Source organism: Megalopta genalis, unplaced genomic scaffold (genome assembly GCF_051020955.1).
Source record: "Megalopta genalis isolate 19385.01 unplaced genomic scaffold, iyMegGena1_principal scaffold0051, whole genome shotgun sequence".
In the NCBI taxonomy this organism is placed as follows: domain Eukaryota; kingdom Metazoa; phylum Arthropoda; class Insecta; order Hymenoptera; family Halictidae; genus Megalopta; species Megalopta genalis.
Window position 1 is genome coordinate 527,763 of NW_027476120.1, and position 7,238 is coordinate 535,000.

Here is a 7,238-nt window from a genome sequence, read left to right on the forward strand (position 1 = left end):
AATGACGTCGATTTGCGACGTCGCCATGCCCCGGGCCAGGGTCTTCCCGAGGAAGGCGGTGTACTGGTGGTCGCGCGCGATAGCGGATTTACGCACAGAGTGCGTCCGCGCGCGACGCCAGTACGCCCGCGCCCGTCGACGACGACGTTCCGACGTGGAGCTGGCTATCCAGCTGTATGGGCGATACAGGGAGAAGGTGGTCGCCCTGCAGCTGGCCATCAGGCAGGCGAAGAGCCAGGCCTGGCGCGACTTTCTCGGGTCTCTGAACCGAGATCCGTGGGGGCGCCCATACAAAATGGCGATGGGACGTTTACGTCCCTGGGCCCCCCCTCTGACGGAAAGCCTGGATCCGGGGATGCTCGGACGGGTCGTGGACGCGCTATTCCCCGTCAGCGGGGAGGCGTCCCGGCCCGTCCCTCAGCTAGAGGGACATGAGTGGTCCCCGGATCTGGAGGTCGCGCCGGAGGAAATGGCCGGGGTAGTCAAATGGCTTCGGGGCAAGAATACTGCCCCGGGGCCGGACGGTATCCCCGGCCGGGTCTGGTTGCTTGCCATGAGCGTCCTGGGCGGGAGGCTCAGAAGCCTCTTCTCCGGGCTCCTGAGGTCCGGGGTGTTCCCGGACCTCTGGAGGAGAAGTCGGATGGTCCTCTTAAAGAAGGATGGGAGGCCTGCGGATTCTCCCTCCGCGTACCGGCCCATTTGCCTCCTGGACGAGGTGGGCAAGATCTTTGAAAGGATCATTGCTGCCCGCCTCGCCAGGCACCTGTCCCGCGTTGGCCCCGATCTGGCGGACTGCCAGTTCGGCTTTCGGGAGGGGCGATCGACGGTCGACGCAATCGACCGTCTAAAGTCCCTCTCGGACAATGCCGTGGCACGGGGCGGGGTGTGTTTGGCGGTGTCGATCGACATCGTCAATGCATTTAACACCCTGCCCTGGTCCGCCATTAGGGAGGCCCTGTTTGAACACCAGGTGCCTCCCTATCTGAGGCGGGTGATCGGGGCCTACCTGCGGGACAGGTGGGTGGAATACCCGGGCCGGTACGGGACGATACGGAGGGAAGTGGACTGCGGGGTCCCACAGGGGTCCGTGTTAGGACCACTCCTGTGGGACCTGGGATATAACGCAGTCCTGAGGGCCTCCCTGCCCGACGGTGCCACTGTCGTCTGCTATGCGGACGACACGTTAGTGGTCACCGTCGGGGACACCTTCGAGAGGACCATCCGACGAGCGGAGGTTGCGGTGGCAGCCGTCGTCGCGAAGATCCACGATCTGGGGCTGAAGATGGCCCCGGAGAAGGCCGAGGCCGTCTGGTTTGGACGGCCTCGGTCGCGGCCACCGGCCGGATCGTGGATCTGGGTTGGAGGAGCCTGCGTCGAGGTGAAGTCCGAGATCAAGTATCTCGGACTGATCCTCGACAGCCACTGGAGATTCGGGGCGCATTTCGGCCGCCTCGTCCCCCGAGTTGAGAGGGCGGCGGCCTCGCTCGGCCGCCTGTTGCCCAATCTCGGGGGACCGGATAACATGGTGCGTCGCCTATACCTGGGCGTGGTGCGGTCCATGGCCTTGTACGGCGCCCCGATCTGGGGGCCGTCCGCGAGGGCAAGCCGGCGCATCACTTTGTTGTTGCGCCGGCTTCAGAGGCAAATGGCCCTTCGCCTCATACGGGGTTACCGCACCGCGTCTACCGTGGCGGCGCTTGCTCTGGCGGGAGAAATTCCCTTCGAGCTGCAGGCGGCGATGCGCGCCTATGTCTATAGGCGCATATGCATCGCTGGCCGGGCTCGGGGGGACCCGCCGGAGCAGGAGGCGGTCGACGGCTTCGAACTCCAGGCCCGGGGACTAGCGCTCGCCAGATGGCATGCGGAGCTTTGCTCCCATGCCGCCGAGCGCGTCCCCGGGGCTCTCCTGCCACACTTCACCTCGTGGCGGGAGAGGCGGTTTGGCAGGCTCACCTACCGTGCGACGCAGGTGTTCACCGGGCATGGCTGCTTCGGTGTGTACCTGTGTCGCATCGGTCGGGAAGCGACGACGGTGTGCCACCACTGTGGCGCGGAGGAGGACTCGGCGCAGCATACACTGGAGGTATGCCCCGCCTTTTCAGTGCTGCGCCGAGTCCTAAGACGGGAAGTTGGTCGCGACCTCGCTCTCTCCAGCTTAGTTGGGGCCATGCTGGAGAGCCCAAGAAAATGGGCGGCAGCCATCGCCTTCTGCGAAGAGGTGATGCTGCAGAAGGAGGCTGCCGAGCGGGGTCGCCGTGAGCGGGGGGTGCGGCGTGTGCGCCCACGCCTAGAGCCCCCCTCCCCGAGCAGATGAGAATAGGCGGGCGGCGGGTGTACCAGATTACTGGTTTAATTGCCCGCCGCCCGCCAACCCCCCCCCCAACTGAAGCTGTCCTCCCCATAGTGGGAGTGACGAGGCGGTGTGGGGTGCGGTCCCCCGCACCGCCGAAGCAAGATGATTCATGGGGGGAGTATAAATCTCCTCCCCGGGACGCGGCCGGCCATCGCCATTCCATCCTGGTGGCCGGCCAGGCGAGGGGGAGCCGCGGTTGTGTTCTGTAAGAGTTCCCGTGGCTCCCCCGCTACTCGCCAGCGCCCTAGGCCGCCGTGGGGGTTTTAGCGGGTCAAAACCCGCACTACCCCCGCCCCGCCCCTCGGGCGGGCCGGGGGTGTCTGACCAGCAGATTTCCCCCACGTTAAACAAAAAAAAAAAAAAAAAAAAAGCGCGCCGCGTACGCCCGAATATTTTCAAAGTCCCAACGTACCGATCAAGAGTAAAGTACCATTTTCCTACATTAGATTTCGTTCTAAATGCTTAATCCCTATGTAAAAACGTTAGTTAAGCAAGAATATCGTATTTTTAAAAAAATCTAATGATAGGATTTTCCAGAAAATTGAAAAAACCGAAAAATGTCAAGAGTAAAGTGCCATTTTCTGACATTAGATTTCGTTCTAAATGCTTAATCCCTATGTAGAAACGTTAGTTAAGCAAGAATATCGTATTTTTAAAAAAATCTAATGATAGGATTTTTCAGAAAATTGAAAAAACCGTAAAATGTCAAGAGTAAAGTGCCCTTATTTTAAACAATGTATCGTTCTAAATGCTTAATCCCTATGTAAAAAAGTTATTTAAGCAGGAATATGTTATTGAAAAAAATTAGAAAAATTTATTTTAGCCGTAAATCGAAAATAATGGATCGAGCGAATCGGTCGATTGCGCCGAGACGCGCTATGATGCAACAGACGAGCGATTGGAACGCCCGAATATTTTCAAAGTCCCAACGTACCGATCAAGAGTAAAGTACCATTTTCCTACATTAGATTTCGTTCTAAATGCTTAATCCCTATGTAAAAACGTTAGTTAAGCAAGAATATCGTATTTTTAAAAAAATCTAATGATAGGATTTCCCAGAAAATTGAAAAAACCGAAAAATGTCAAGAGTAAAGTGCCATTTTCTGACATTAGATTTCGTTCTAAATGCTTAATCCCTATGTAGAAACGTTAGTTAAGCAAGAATATCGTATTTTTAAAAAAATCTAATGATAGGATTTTTCAGAAAATTGAAAAAACCGTAAAATGTCAAGAGTAAAGTGCCCTTATTTTAAACAATGTATCGTTCTAAATGCTTAATCCCTATGTAAAAAAGTTATTTTAGCAGGAATATGTTATTGAAAAAAATTAGAAAAATTTATTTTAGCCGTAAATCGAAAATAATGGATCGAGCGAATCGGTCGATTGCGCCGAGACGCGCTATGATGCAACAGACGAGCGATTGGAACGCCCGAATATTTTCAAAGTCCCAACGTACCGATCAAGAGTAAAGTACCATTTTCCTACATTAGATTTCGTTCTAAATGCTTAATCCCTATGTAGAAACGTTAGTTAAGCAAGAATATCGTATTTTTAAAAAAATCTAATGATAGGATTTCCCAGAAAATTGAAAAAACCGAAAAATGTCAAGAGTAAAGTGCCATTTTCTGACATTAGATTTCGTTCTAAATGCTTAATCCCTATGTAGAAACGTTAGTTAAGCAAGAATATCGTATTTTTAAAAAAATCTAATGATAGGATTTTTCAGAAAATTGAAAAAACCGTAAAATGTCAAGAGTAAAGTGCCCTTATTTTAAACAATGTATCGTTCTAAATGCTTAATCCCTATGTAAAAAAGTTATCTAAGCAAGAATATGTTATTGAAAAAAATTAGAAAAATTTATTTTAGCCGTAAATCGAAAAGAAGTCTGTTCGTTTCTCTGTCTCTCTCGCGCGATCGAACTATCGATGTTTCCCGACAAACTATTGGAAGTTTAATTAAACTTTATACATGAAATTACTCGTTTTGATCCCCGCTACACAGCCGTATACTTTTTATAATTTTGTGGAATCGGGAACCTCGAAATATTTATCATAACGCGGATCGACTGTCTCTGTCTCTTTCTAGATCGGAAGAATCGATGTTTCCCGGCAAACTATTGGGAGTTTAATTAAACTTTATACATGAAATTACTCGTTTTGATCCCCGCTACACAGCCGTATACTTTTTATAATTTTGTGGAATCGGGAACCTTGAAATATTTATCATAACGCGGATCGACTGTCTCTGTCTCTTTCTAGATCGGAAGAATCGATGTTTCCCGGCAAACTATTGGGAGTTTAATTAAACTTTATACATGAAATTACTCGTTCTGATCCCCGCTACACAGCCGTAAACTTTTTATAAATTTGTGGAATCGGGAACCTCGAAATATTTATCATAACGCGGATCGACTGTCTCTGTCTCTTTCTAGATCGGAAGAATCGATGTTTCCCGGAAAACTATTGGGAGTTTAATTAAACTTTATACATGAAATTACTCGTTCTGATCCCCGCTACACAGCCGTATACTTTTTATAATTTTGTGGAATCGGGAACCTTGAAATATTTATCATAACGCGGATCGACTGTCTCTGTCTCTTTCTAGATCGGAAGAATCGATGTTTCCCGGCAAACTATTGGGAGTTTAATTAAACTTTATACATGAAATTACTCGTTCTGATCCCCGCTACACAGCCGTATACTTTTTATAATTTTGTGGAATCGGGAACCTCGAAATATTTATCATAACGCGGATCGACTGTCTCTGTCTCTTTCTAGATCGGAAGAATCGATGTTTCCCGGCAAACTATTGGGAGATTAATTAAACTTTATACATGAAATTACTCGTTTTGATCCCCGCTACACAGCCGTATACTTTTTATAATTTTGTGGAATCGGGAACCTTGAAATATTTATCATAACGCGGATCGACTGTCTCTGTCTCTTTCTAGATCGGAAGAATCGATGTTTCCCGGCAAACTATTGGGAGTTTAATTAAACTTTATACATGAAATTACTCGTTTTGATCCCCGCTACACAGCCGTATACTTTTTATAATTTTGTGGAATCGGGAACCTCGAAATATTTATCATAACGCGGATCGACTGTCTCTGTCTCTTTCTAGATCGGAAGAATCGATGTTTCCCGGCAAACTATTGGGAGTTTAATTAAACTTTATACATGAAATTACTCGTTCTGATCCCCGCTACACAGCCGTATACTTTTTATAATTTTGTGGAATCGGGAACCTCGAAATATTTATCATAACGCGGATCGACTGTCTCTGTCTCTTTCTAGATCGGAAGAATCGATGTTTCCCGGCAAACTATTGGGAGTTTAATTAAACTTTATACATGAAATTACTCGTTCTGATCCCCGCTACACAGCCGTATACTTTTTATAATTTTGTGGAATCGGGAACCTCGAAATATTTATCATAACGCGGATCGACTGTCTCTGTCTCTTTCTAGATCGGAAGAATCGATGTTTCCCGGCAAACTATTGGGAGTTTAATTAAACTTTATACATGAAATTACTCGTTCTGATCCCCGCTACACAGCCGTATACTTTTTATAATTTTGTGGAATCGGGAACCTCGAAATATTTATCATAACGCGGATCGACTGTCTCTGTCTCTTTCTAGATCGGAAGAATCGATGTTTCCCGGCAAACTATTGGGAGTTTAATTAAACTTTATACATGAAATTACTCGTTTTGATCCCCGCTACACAGCCGTATACTTTTTATAATTTTGTGGAATCGGGAACCTTGAAATATTTAACATAACGCGGATCGACTGTCTCTGTCTCTTTCTAGATCGGAATAATCGATGTTTCCCGGCAAACTAATGGGATATTAATTAAACTTTATACACGAAATTACTCGTTCTGATCCCCGCTACACAGCCGTATACTTTTTATAATTTTGTGGAATCGGGAACCTCGAAATATTTATCATAACGCGGATCGACTGTCTCTGTCTCTTTCTAGATCGGAAGAATCGATGTTTCCCGGAAAACTATTGGGAGTTTAATTAAACTTTATACATGAAATTACTCGTTCTGATCCCCGCTACACAGCCGTAAACTTTTTATAAATTTGTGGAATCGGGAACCTCGAAATATTTATCATAACGCGGATCGACTGTCTCTGTCTCTTTCTAGATCGGAAGAATCGATGTTTCCCGGCAAACTATTGGGAGTTTAATTAAACTTTATACATGAAATTACTCGTTTTGATCCCCGCTACACAGCCGTATACTTTTTATAATTTTGTGGAATCGGGAACCTTGAAATATTTAACATAACGCGGATCGACTGTCTCTGTCTCTTTCTAGATCGGAATAATCGATGTTTCCCGGCAAACTAATGGGATATTAATTAAACTTTATACACGAAATTACTCGTTTTGATCCCTGCTACACAGCCGTATACTTTTTATAATTTTGTGGAATCGGGAACCTTGCAATATTTAACATAACGCGGATCGACTGTCTCTGTCTCTTTCTAGATCGGAATAATCGATGTTTCCCGGCAAAGTAATGGGAGTTTAATTAAACTTTATGCATCAAATCATTCAGTTTGACTCCTGCAACACAACCAAACACTCTCTGTAATTTTCTGAACTGAAAAACCACTGAAATTGCGCTCGAAATGCGGAGCGACGGGTCGGCGCGTCTGCACTGTGCGACAGCTAGTCAAAACGTCCGAACAGCGTATTGTTTTCGATCTCTTGGTATAATATTCGTATTCCTTGCTGTGTATAGCTTCCGATCGATTATTGCAATGGTCAAAGTTCCAGCGGCGTAATGCTTTCCATAAGATTACATTAATATAACCAGCGGCATATTGCTTTCTATCTTGTAATGAAAATTTTATAACCAAGTA